The sequence below is a fragment of the Schistocerca cancellata genome, unplaced genomic scaffold, assembly GCF_023864275.1.
Source record: "Schistocerca cancellata isolate TAMUIC-IGC-003103 unplaced genomic scaffold, iqSchCanc2.1 HiC_scaffold_790, whole genome shotgun sequence".
NCBI classification, from domain to species: domain Eukaryota; kingdom Metazoa; phylum Arthropoda; class Insecta; order Orthoptera; family Acrididae; genus Schistocerca; species Schistocerca cancellata.
This window is the reverse complement of record NW_026046801.1, coordinates 1,874,863-1,887,659: the sequence shown is the minus strand read 5'-3', so window position 1 is coordinate 1,887,659 and position 12,797 is coordinate 1,874,863.

Here is a 12,797-nt window from a genome sequence, read left to right as displayed (position 1 = left end):
AATACATTCGGGACGCAATTTGAGTGATCCATCGTCATTAGGTGGCCCTGAACGTTACAATTCCCTATCAGTTTTTCGTCGCATTCGATAATCTAGACTTACGGAAAAACGACCATAAGGTGCCCGAGGCAGCAATAGACCCATGGAGACAAGTCGGCTGGAGGACGATGTATTGAATCGGGACGCAATTTGAGTGATCCATCGTCATTAGGTGGCCCTGAACGTTACAATTCACTATCAGTTTTTCGTCCGATTCGAAAATCTTTGACTCACAGCAGAACGCCCATAAGGTGCCCGAGGCAGCAATAGACCCATGGAGACAAGTCTGCTGGAGGACGATGTATTGAATCGGGACGCAATTTGAGTGATCCATCATCATTAGGTGGCCCTGAACGTTACAATTCACTATCAGATCTTCGTCCGATTCGAAAATCTTTGACCCACAGCAGAACGGCCATAAGGTGCCCGAGGCAGCAATAGACCCATGGAGACAAGTCGGCTGGAGGACGATGTATTGAATCGGGCCGCAATTTGAGTGATCCATCGTCATTAGGTGGCCCTGAAAGTTACAATTCACTATCAGTTTTTCGTCCGATTCGAAAATGTTTGACTCACAGCAGAACAGCCATAAGGTGCCCGATGCAGCAATAGACCCATGGAGACAAGTCGGCTGGAGGACGATGTATTGAATCGGGACGCAATTTGAGTGATCCATCGTCGTTAGGTGGCCCTGAACGTTACAATTCACTATCAGTTTTTCGTCCGATTCGAAAATCTTTGACTCACAGCAGAACGGAGATAAGGTGCCCGAGGCAGCAATAGACCCATGGAGACAAGTCTGCTGGAGGACGATGTATTGAATCGGGACGAAATTTGAGTGATCCATCGTCATTAGGAGGCCCTGAATGTTGGAATTAACTATCAATTTTTCGTCCCATTCGATAATCTAGACTCACGGGAGAACGACCATAAGGTGCCCGAGGCAGCAATAGACCCATGGAGACAAGTCGGCTGGAGGACGATGTATTGAATCGGGACGCAATTTGAGTGATCCATCGTCACTAGGTGGCCCTGAACGTAACAATTCACTATCTGTTTTTCGTCCGATTCGAAAATCTTTGACTCACAGCAGAAAGGCCGTAAGGTGCCCGAGGCAGCAATAGACCAATGGAGACAAGTCTGCAGGATGACGATGTATTGAATCGGGACGCAATTTGAGTGTTCCATCGTCATTAGGAGGCCCTGAATGTTAGAATTAACTACCAGTTTTTCGTCCCATTCGATAATCTAGACTCACGGGAGAACGACCATAAGGTGCCCGAGGCAGCATTAGACCCATGGAGACAAGTCGGGTGGAGGACGATGTATTGAATCGGGACGCAATTTGAGTGATCCATCGTCATTAGGTGGCCCTGAACGTAACAATTCACTATCAGTTTTTCGTCCGATTCGAAAATCTTTGACTCACAGCAGAATGCCCATAAGGTGCCCGTGGCAGCAATAGACCCATGGAGACAAGTCTGCTGGAGGACGATGTATTGAATCGGGACGCAATTTGAGTGATCCATCGTCAATAGGTGGCCCTGAACGTTACAATTCACCATCAGATCTTCGTCCGATTCGAAAATCTTTGACCCACAGCAGAACGGCCATAAGGTGCCCGAGGCAGCAATAGACCCATGGAGACAAGTCGGCTGGAGGACGATGTATTGAATCGGGACGCAATTTGAGTGATCCATCGTCATTAGGTGGCCCTGAAAGTTACAATTCACTATCAGTTTTTCGTCCGATTCGAAAATCTTTGACTCACAGCAGAACGGCCATAGGGTGCCCGATGCAGCAATAGACCCATGGAGACAAGTCGGCTGGAGGACGATGTATTGAATCGGGACGCAATTTGAGTGATCCATCGTCACTAGGTGGCCCTGAACGTAACAATTCACTATCAGTTTTTCGTCCGATTCGAAAATCTTTGACTCACAGCAGAAAGGCCGTAAGGTGCCCGAGGCAGCAATAGACCAATGGAGACAAGTCTGCAGGATGACGATGTATTGAATCGGGACGCAATTTGAGTGTTCCATCGTCATTAGGAGGCCCTGAATGTTAGAATTAACTACCAGTTTTTCGTCCCATTCGATAATCTAGACTCACGGGAGAACGACCATAAGGTGCCCGAGGCAGCATTAGACCCATGGAGACAAGTCGGGTGGAGGACGATGTATTGAATCGGGACGCAATTTGAGTGATCCATCGTCATTAGGTGGCCCTGAACGTAACAATTCACTATCAGTTTTTCGTCCGATTCGAAAATCTTTGACTCACAGCAGAATGCCCATAAGGTGCCCGTGGCAGCAATAGACCCATGGAGACAAGTCTGCTGGAGGACGATGTATTGAATCGGGACGCAATTTGAGTGATCCATCGTCAATAGGTGGCCCTGAACGTTACAATTCACTATCAGATCTTCGTCCGATTCGAAAATCTTTGACCCACAGCAGAACGGCCATAAGGTGCCCGAGGCAGCAATAGACCCATGGAGACAAGTCGGCTGGAGGACGATGTATTGAATCGGGACGCAATTTGAGTGATCCATCGTCATTAGGTGGCCCTGAAAGTTACAATTCACTATCAGTTTTTCGTCCGATTCGAAAATCTTTGACTCACAGCAGAACGGCCATAGGGTGCCCGATGCAGCAATAGACCCATGGAGACAAGTCGGCTGGAGGACGATGTATTGAATCGGGACGCAATTTGAGTGATCCATCGTCATTAGGTGGCCATGAATGTTACAATTCACTATCTGTTTTTCGTCCGATTCGAAAATCTTTGACTCACAGCAGAACGGCCATAAGGTGCCCGAGGCAGCAATAGACCCATGGAGACAAGTCTGCTGGATGACGATGTATTGAATCGGGACGCAATTTGAGTCATCCATCGTCATTATGTGGCCCTGAACGTTACAATTCTCTATCAGTTTTTCGTCCGATTCGAAAATCTTTGACTCACAGCAGAACGGCCATAAGGTGCCCGAGGCAGCAATAGACCCATGGAGACAAGTCTGCTGGAGGACGATGTATTGAATCGGGACGAAATTTGAGTGATCCATCGTCATTAGGAGGCCCTGAATGTTGGAATTAACTATCAATTTTTCGTCCCATTCGATAATCTAGACTCACGGGAGAACGACCATAAGGTGCCCGAGGCAGCAATAGACCCATGGAGACAAGTCGGCTGGAGGACGATGTATTGAATCGGGACGCAATTTGAGTGATCCATCGTCGTTAGGTGGCCCTGAACGTTACAATTCACTATCAGTTTTTCGTCCGATTCGAAAATCTTTGACTCACAGCAGAACGGCCATAATGTGCCCGAGGCAGCAATAGACCCATGGAGACTAGTCTGCTGGAGCACGAGGTATTGCATCGGGACGCAATTTGAGTGTTCCATCGTCATTAGGAGGCCCTGAACGTTACAATTCCCTATCAGTTTTTCGTCCGATTCGAAAATCTTTGAGTCACAGCAGAACGCCCATAAGGTGCCCGAGGCAGCAATAGACCCATGGAGACAAGTCTGCTGCAGGACGAAATACATTCGGGACGCAATTTGAGTGATCCATCGTCATTAGGTGGCCCTGAACGTTACAATTCCCTATCAGTTTTTCGTCGCATTCGATAATCTAGACTTACGGAAAAACGACCATAAGGTGCCCGAGGCAGCAATAGACCCATGGAGACAAGTCGGCTGGAGGACGATGTATTGAATCGGGACGCAATTTGAGTGATCCATCGTCATTAGGTGGCCCTGAACGTTACAATTCACTATCAGTTTTTCGTCCGATTCGAAAATCTTTGACTCACAGCAGAACGCCCATAAGGTGCCCGAGGCAGCAATAGACCCATGGAGACAAGTCTGCTGGAGGACGATGTATTGAATCGGGACGCAATTTGAGTGATCCATCATCATTAGGTGGCCCTGAACGTTACAATTCACTATCAGATCTTCGTCCGATTCGAAAATCTTTGACCCACAGCAGAACGGCCATAAGGTGCCCGAGGCAGCAATAGACCCATGGAGACAAGTCGGCTGGAGGACGATGTATTGAATCGGGCCGCAATTTGAGTGATCCATCGTCATTAGGTGGCCCTGAAAGTTACAATTCACTATCAGTTTTTCGTCCGATTCGAAAATGTTTGACTCACAGCAGAACAGCCATAAGGTGCCCGATGCAGCAATAGACCCATGGAGACAAGTCGGCTGGAGGACGATGTATTGAATCGGGACGCAATTTGAGTGATCCATCGTCGTTAGGTGGCCCTGAACGTTACAATTCACTATCAGTTTTTCGTCCGATTCGAAAATCTTTGACTCACAGCAGAACGGAGATAAGGTGCCCGAGGCAGCAATAGACCCATGGAGACAAGTCTGCTGGAGGACGATGTATTGAATCGGGACGAAATTTGAGTGATCCATCGTCATTAGGAGGCCCTGAATGTTGGAATTAACTATCAATTTTTCGTCCCATTCGATAATCTAGACTCACGGGAGAACGACCATAAGGTGCCCGAGGCAGCAATAGACCCATGGAGACAAGTCGGCTGGAGGACGATGTATTGAATCGGGACGCAATTTGAATGATCCATCGTCGTTAGGTGGCCCTGAACGTTACAATTCACTATCAGTTTTTCGTCCGATTCGAAAATCTTTGACACACAGCAGAACGGCCATCATGTGCCCGAGGCAGCAACAGACCCATGGAGACTAGTCTGCTGGAGCACGAGGTATTGCATCGGGACGCAATTTGAGTGTTCCATCGTCATTAGGAGGCCCTGAACGTTACAATTCCCTATCAGTTTTTCGTCCGATTCGAAAATCTTTGACTCACAGCAGAACGCCCATAAGGTGCCCGAGGCAGCAATAGACCCATGGAGACAAGTCTGCTGGAGGACGATGTATTGAATCGGGACGCAATTTGAGTGATCCATCGTCATTAGGTGGCCCTGAACGTTACAATTCCCTATCAGTTTTTCGTCGCATTCGATAATCTAGACTTACGGGAAAACGACCATAAGGTGCCCGAGGCAGCAATAGACCCATGGAGACAAGTCGGCTGGAGGACGATGTATTGAATCGGGACGCAATTTGAGTGATCCATCGTCATTAGGTGGCCCTGAACGTTACAATTCACTATCAGTTTTTCGTCCGATTCGAAAATCTTTGACTCACAGCAGAACGCCCATAAGGTGCCCGAGGCAGCAATAGACCCATGGAGACAAGTCTGCTGGAGGACGATGTATTGAATCGGGACGCAATTTGAGTGATCCATCATCATTAGGTGGCCCTGAACGTTACAATTCACTATCAGATCTTCGTCCGATTCGAAAATCTTTGACCCACAGCAGAACGGCCATAAGGTGCCCGAGGCAGCAATAGACCCATGGAGACAAGACGGCTGGAGGACGATGTATTGAATCGGGCCGCAATTTGAGTGATCCATCGTCATTAGGTGGCCCTGAAAGTTACAATTCACTATCAGTTTTTCGTCCGATTCGAAAATGTTTGACTCACAGCAGAACAGCCATAAGGTGCCCGATGCAGCAATAGACCCATGGAGACAAGTCGGCTGGAGGACGATGTATTGAATCGGGACGCAATTTGAGTGATCCATCGTCATTAGGTGGCCATGAATGTTACAATTCACTATCTGTTTTTCATCCGATTCGAAAATCTTTGACTCACAGCAGAACGGCCATAAGGTGCTCGAGGCAGAAATAGACCCATGGAGACAAGTCTGCTGGAGGACGATGTATTGAATCGGGACGCAATTTGAGTGATCCATCGTCATTAGGTGGCCCTGAACGTTACAATTCACTATCAGTTTTTCGTCGCATTCGATAATCTAGACTCACAGCAGAACGACCATAAGGTGCCCGAGGCAGCAATAGACCCATGGAGACAAGTCTGCTGGAGGACGATGTATTGAATCGGGACGCAATTTGAGTGATCCATCGTCATTAGGTGGCCCTGAACGTTACAATTCCCTATCAGTTTTTCGTCGCATTCGATAATCTAGACTTACGGGAAAACGACCATAAGGTGCCCGAGGCAGCAATAGACCCATGGAGACAAGTCGGCTGGAGGACGATGTATTGAATCGGGACGCAATTTGAGTGATCCATCGTCATTAGGTGGCCCTGAACGTTACAATTCACTATCAGTTTTTCGTCCGATTCGAAAATCTTTGACTCACAGCAGAACGCCCATAAGGTGCCCGAGGCAGCAATAGACCCATGGAGACAAGTCTGCTGGAGGACGATGTATTGAATCGGGACGCAATTTGAGTGATCCATCATCATTAGGTGGCCCTGAACGTTACAATTCACTATCAGATCTTCGTCCGATTCGAAAATCTTTGACCCACAGCAGAACGGCCATAAGGTGCCCGAGGCAGCAATAGACCCATGGAGACAAGTCGGCTGGAGGACGATGTATTGAATCGGGCCGCAATTTGAGTGATCCATCGTCATTAGGTGGCCCTGAAAGTTACAATTCACTATCAGTTTTTCGTCCGATTCGAAAATGTTTGACTCACAGCAGAACAGCCATAAGGTGCCCGATGCAGCAATAGACCCATGGAGACAAGTCGGCTGGAGGACGATGTATTGAATCGGGACGCAATTTGAGTGATCCATCGTCATTAGGTGGCCATGAATGTTACAATTCACTATCTGTTTTTCATCCGATTCGATAATCTTTGACTCACAGCAGAACGGCCATAAGGTGCCCGAGGCAGAAATAGACCCATGGAGACAAGTCTGCTGGAGGACGATGTATTGAATCGGGACGCAATTTGAGTGATCCATCGTCATTAGGTGGCCCTGAACGTTACAATTCACTATCAGTTTTTCGTCGCATTCGATAATCTAGACTCACAGCAGTACGACCATAAGGTGCCCGAGGCAGCAATAGACCCATGGAGTCAAGTCGGCTGGAAAACGATGCATTGATTCGGGACGCAATTTGAGTGATCCATCGTCATTAGGTGGCCCTGAATGTTACAATTCACTATCAGTTTTTCGTCCGATTCGAAAATCTTTGACTCACAGCAGAACGGCCGTAAGGTGCCCGAGGCAGCAATAGACCCATGGAGACAAGTCTGCAGGATGACGATGTATTGAATCGCGACGCAATTTGAGTGTTCCATCGTCATTAGAAGGCCCTGAATGTTAGAATTAACTATCAGTTTTTCGTCCCATTCGATAATCTAGACTCACGGGAGAACGACCATAAGGTGCCCGAGGCAGCAATAGACCCATGGAGACAAGTCGGCTGGAGGACGATGTATTGAATCGGGACGCAATTTGAGTGATCCATCGTCACTAGGTGGCCCTGAACGTAACAATTCACTATCAGTTTTTCGTCCGATTCGAAAATCTTTGACTCACAGCAGAAAGGCCGTAAGGTGCCCGAGGCAGCAATAGACCAATGGAGACAAGTCTGCAGGATGACGATGTATTGAATCGGGACGCAATTTGAGTGTTCCATCGTCATTAGAAGGCCCTGAATGTTAGAATTAACTATCAGTTTTTCGTCCCATTCGATAATCTAGACTCACGGGAGAACGACCATAAGGTGCCCGAGGCAGCATTAGACCCATGGAGACAAGTCGGGTGGAGGACGATGTATTGAATCGGGACGCAATTTGAGTGATCCATCGTCATTAGGTGGCCCTGAACGTAACAATTCACTATCAGTTTTTCGTCCGATTCGAAAATCTTTGACTCACAGCAGAATGCCCATAAGGTGCCCGTGGCAGCAATAGACCCATGGAGACAAGTCGGCTGGAGGACGATGTATTGAATCGGGACGCAATTTGAGTGATCCATCGTCATTAGGTGGCCCTGAAAGTTACAATTCACTATCAGTTTTTCGTCCGATTCGAAAATCTTTGACTCACAGCAGAACGGCCATAAGGTGCCCGATGCAGCAATAGACCCATGGAGACAAGTCGGCTGGAGGACGATGTATTGAATCGGGACGCAATTTGAGTGATCCATCGTCATTAGGTGGCCATGAATGTTACAATTCACTATCTGTTTTTCGTCCGATTCGAAAATCTTTGACTCACAGCAGAACGGCCATAAGGTGCCCGAGGCAGCAATAGACCCATGGAGACAAGTCTGCTGGAGGACGATGTATTGAATCGGGACGCAATTTGAGTGATCCATCGTCATTAGGTGGCCCTGAACGTTGCAATTCACTATCAGTTTTTCGTCCGATTCGAAAATCTTTGACTCACAGCAGAACGGCCATAAGGTGCCCGAGGCAGCAATAGACCCATGGAGACAAGTCTGCTGGAGGACGATGTATTGAATCGGGACGAAATTTGAGAGATCCATCGTCATTAGGAGGCCCTGAATGTTGGAATTAACTATCAATTTTTCGTCCCATTCGATAATCTAGACTCACGGGAGAACGACCATAAGGTGCCCGAGGCAGCAATAGACCCATGGAGACAAGTCGGCTGGAAGACGATGTATTGAATCGGGACGCAATTTGAGTGATCCATCGTCGTTAGGTGGCCCTGAACGTTACAATTCACTATCAGTTTTTCGTCCGATTCGAAAATCTTTGACTCACAGCAGAACGGCCATAATGTGCCCGAGGCAGCAATAGACCCATGGAGACAAGTCTGCTGGAGGACGATGTATTGAATCGGGACGCAATTTGAGTGATCCATCGTCATTAGGTGGCCCTGAACGTTACAATTCCCTATCAGTTTTTCGTCGCATTCGATAATCTAGACTTACGGGAAAACGACCATAAGGTGCCCGAGGCAGCAATAGTCCCATGGAGACAAGTCGGCTGGAGGACGATGTATTGAATCGGGACGCAATTTGAGTGATCCATCGTCATTAGGTGGCCCTGAACGTTACACTTCACTATCAGTTTTTCGTCCGATTCGAAAATCTTTGACTCACAGCAGAACGGCCATAATGTGCCCGAGGCACTATCAGTTTTTCGTCCGATTCGAAAATCTTTGACTCACAGCAGAACGCCCATAAGGTGCCCGAGGCAGCAATAGACCCATGGAGTCAAGTCGGCTGGAAAACGATGTATTGATTCGGGACGCAATTTGAGTGATCCATCGTCATTAGGTGGCCCTGAATGTTACAATTCACTATCAGTTTTTCGTCCGATTCGAAAATCTATGACTCACAGCAGAACGGCCGTAAGGTGCCCGAGGCAGCAATAGACCCATGGAGACAAGTCTGCAGGATGACGATGTATTGAATCGCGACGCAATTTGAGTGTTCCATCGTCATTAGGAGGCCCTGAATGTTAGAATTAACTATCAGTTTTTCGTCCCATTCGATAATCTAGACTCACGGGAGAACGACCATAAGGTGCCCGAGGCAGCAATAGACCCATGGAGACAAGTCTGCTGGAGGACGATGTATTGAATCGGGACGCAATTTGAGTGATCCATCGTCACTAGGTGGCCCTGAACGTAACAATTCACTATCAGTTTTTCGTCCGATTCGAAAATCTTTGACTCACAGCAGAAAGGCCGTAAGGTGCCCGAGGCAGCAATAGACCAATGGAGACAAGTCTGCAGGATGACGATGTATTGAATCGGGACGCAATTTGAGTGTTCCATCGTCATTACGAGGCCCTGAATGTTAGAATTAACTACCAGTTTTTCGTCCCATTCGATAATCTAGACTCACGGGAGAACGACCATAAGGTGCCCGAGGCAGCATTAGACCCATGGAGACAAGTCGGGTGGAGGACGATGTATTGAATCGGGACGCAATTTGAGTGATCCATCGTCATTAGGTGGCCCTGAACGTAACAATTCACTATCAGTTTTTCGTCCGATTCGAAAATCTTTGACTCACAGCAGAACGGCCATAAGGTGCCCGAGGCAGCAATAGACCCATGGAGACTAGTCTGCTGGAACACGAGGTATTGAATCGGGACGCAATTTGAGTGTTCCATCGTCATTAGGAGGCCCTGAACGTTACAATTCACTATCAGTTTTTCGTCCCATTGGATAATCTAGACTCACAGCAGAACGGCCATAAGGTGCCCGAGGCAGCAATAGACCCATGGAGTCAAGTCGGCTTTAGGACGATGTATTGAATCGGGACTCAATTTGCGTGGTCCATCCTCATTAGGTGGCCCTGAATTTTACAATTCACTATCAGTTTTTCGTCCGATTCGAAAATCTTTGACTCACAGCAGAACGGCCATAATGTGCCCGAGGCAGCAATAGACCCATGGAGACAAGCCTGCTGGAGGACGATGTATTGAATCGGGACGCAATTTGAGTGATCCACCGTCATTAGGTGGCCCTGAACGTTACAATTCACTATCAGTTTTTCGTCCGACTCGAAAATCTTTGACACACAGCAGAACGGCCATAAGGTGCCCGAGGCAGCAATAGACCCATGGAGACAAGTCGGCTGGATGACGATGTATTGAATCGGGACGCAATTTGAGTGATCCATCGTCATTAGGTGGAACTGAATGTTACAATTTACTATCAGTTTTTCGTCCGATTCGAAAATCTTTGACTCACAGCAGAACGCCCATAAGGTGCCCGAGGCAGCAATAGACCCATGGAGACAAGTCTGCTGGAGGACGATGTATTGAATCGGGACGCAATTTGAGTGATCCATCGTCATTAGGTGGCCCTGAACGTTACAATTCCCTATCAGTTTTTCGTCGCATTCGATAATCTAGACTCACAGCAGAACGGCCATAAGGTGCCCGACTCAGCAATGGACCCATGGAGTCAAGTAGGCTGGAGGACGATGTATTGAATCGGGACGCAATTTGAGTGATCCATCGTCATTAGGTGTCCCTGAATGTTACAATTCACTATCAGTTTTTCGTCCGATTCGAAAATCTTTGACTCACAGCAGAACGGCCATAAGGTGTCCGAGGCAGCAATAGACCCATGGAGACAAGTCTGCAGGATGACGATGTATTGAATCGCGACGCAATTTGAGTGTTCCATCGTCATTAGGAGGCCCTGAATCTTAGAATTAACTATCAGTTTTTCGTCCCATTCGATAATCTAGACTTACGGGAGAACGACCATAAGGTGCCCGAGGCAGCAATAGACCCATGGAGACAAGTCGGCTGGAGGACGATGTATTGAATCGGGCCGCAATTTGAGTGATCCATCGTCATTAGGTGGCCCTGAAAGTTACAATTCACTATCAGTTTTTCGTCAGATTCGAAAATGTTTGACTCACAGCAGAACAGCCATAAGGTGCCCGATGCAGCAATAGACCCATGGAGACAAGTCGGCTGGAGGACGATGTATTGAATCGGGACGCAATTTGAGTGATCCATCGTCATTAGGTGGCCATGAATGTTACAATTCACTATCTGTTTTTCGTCCGATTCGAAAATCTTTGACTCACAGCAGAACGGCCATAAGGTGCCCGAGGCAGAAATAGACCCATGGAGACAAGTCTGCTGGAGGACGATGTATTGAATCGGGACGCAATTTGAGTGATCCATCGTCATTAGGTGGCCCTGAACGTTACAATTCAGTATCAGTTTTTCGTCCGATTTGAAAATCTATGACTCACAGCTGAACGGCCATAAGGTGCCCGAGGCAGCAATAGACCCATGGAGACAAGTCTGCTGGAGGACGATGTAATGAATCGGGACGCAATTTGAGTGTTCCATCGTCATTAGGAGGCCCTGAACGTTACAATTCACTATCAGTTATTCGTCCGATTCGAAAATCTATGACTCACGGCAGAACGCCCATAAGGTGCCCGAGGCAGCAATAGACCCATGGAGTCAAGTCGGCTTTAGGACGATGTATTGAATCGGGACGCAATTTGCGTGGTCCATCCTTATTAGGTGGCCCTGAATGTTACAATTCACTATCAGTTTTTCGTCCGATTCGAAAATCTTTGACTCACAGCAGAACGGCCATAAGGTGCCCGAGGCAGCAATAGACCCATGGAGACAAGTCGGCTGGATGACGATGTATTGAATCGGGACGCAATTTGAGTGATCCATCGTCATTAGGTGGCCCTGAATGTTACAATTCATATTCAGTTTTTCGTCAGATTCGAAAATCTTTGAGTCACAGCAGAACGGCCATAAGGTGCCCGAGGCAGCAATAGACCCATGGAGACAAGTCAGCTAGAGGACGATGTATTGAATCGGGACGCCATTTGAGTGAATCATCGTCATTAGGTGGCCCTGAACGTTACAATTCACTATCAGTTCTTCGTCCGATTCGACAATCTTTGAGTCACAGCAGAACGGCCATAAGGTGCCCGAGGCAGCAATAGACCCATGGAGACAAGTCGGCTGGAGGACGATGTATTGAATCGGGACGCAATTTGAGTGATCCATCGTCGTTAGGTGGCCCTGAAAGTTACAATTCACTATCAGTTTTTCGTCCGATTCGAAAATCTTTGACTCATAGCAGAACGGCCATAAGGTGCCGATGCAGCAATAGACCCATGGAGACAAGTCTGCTGGAGGACGATGTATTGAATCGGGACGCAATTTGAGTGATCCATCGTCATTAGGTGGCCCTGAATGTTTCAATTCACTATCAGTTTTTCGTCGCATTCGATAATCTAGACTCACAGCAGAACGGCCATAATGTGCCCGAGGCAGCTATAGACCCATGGAGTCAAGTCGGCTGCAGGACGATGTATTGAATCGGGACGCAATTTGAGTGATCCATCGTCATTAGGTGGCCCTGAACGTTACAATTCACTATCAGTTTTTCGTCCGATTAGAAAATCTTTGAC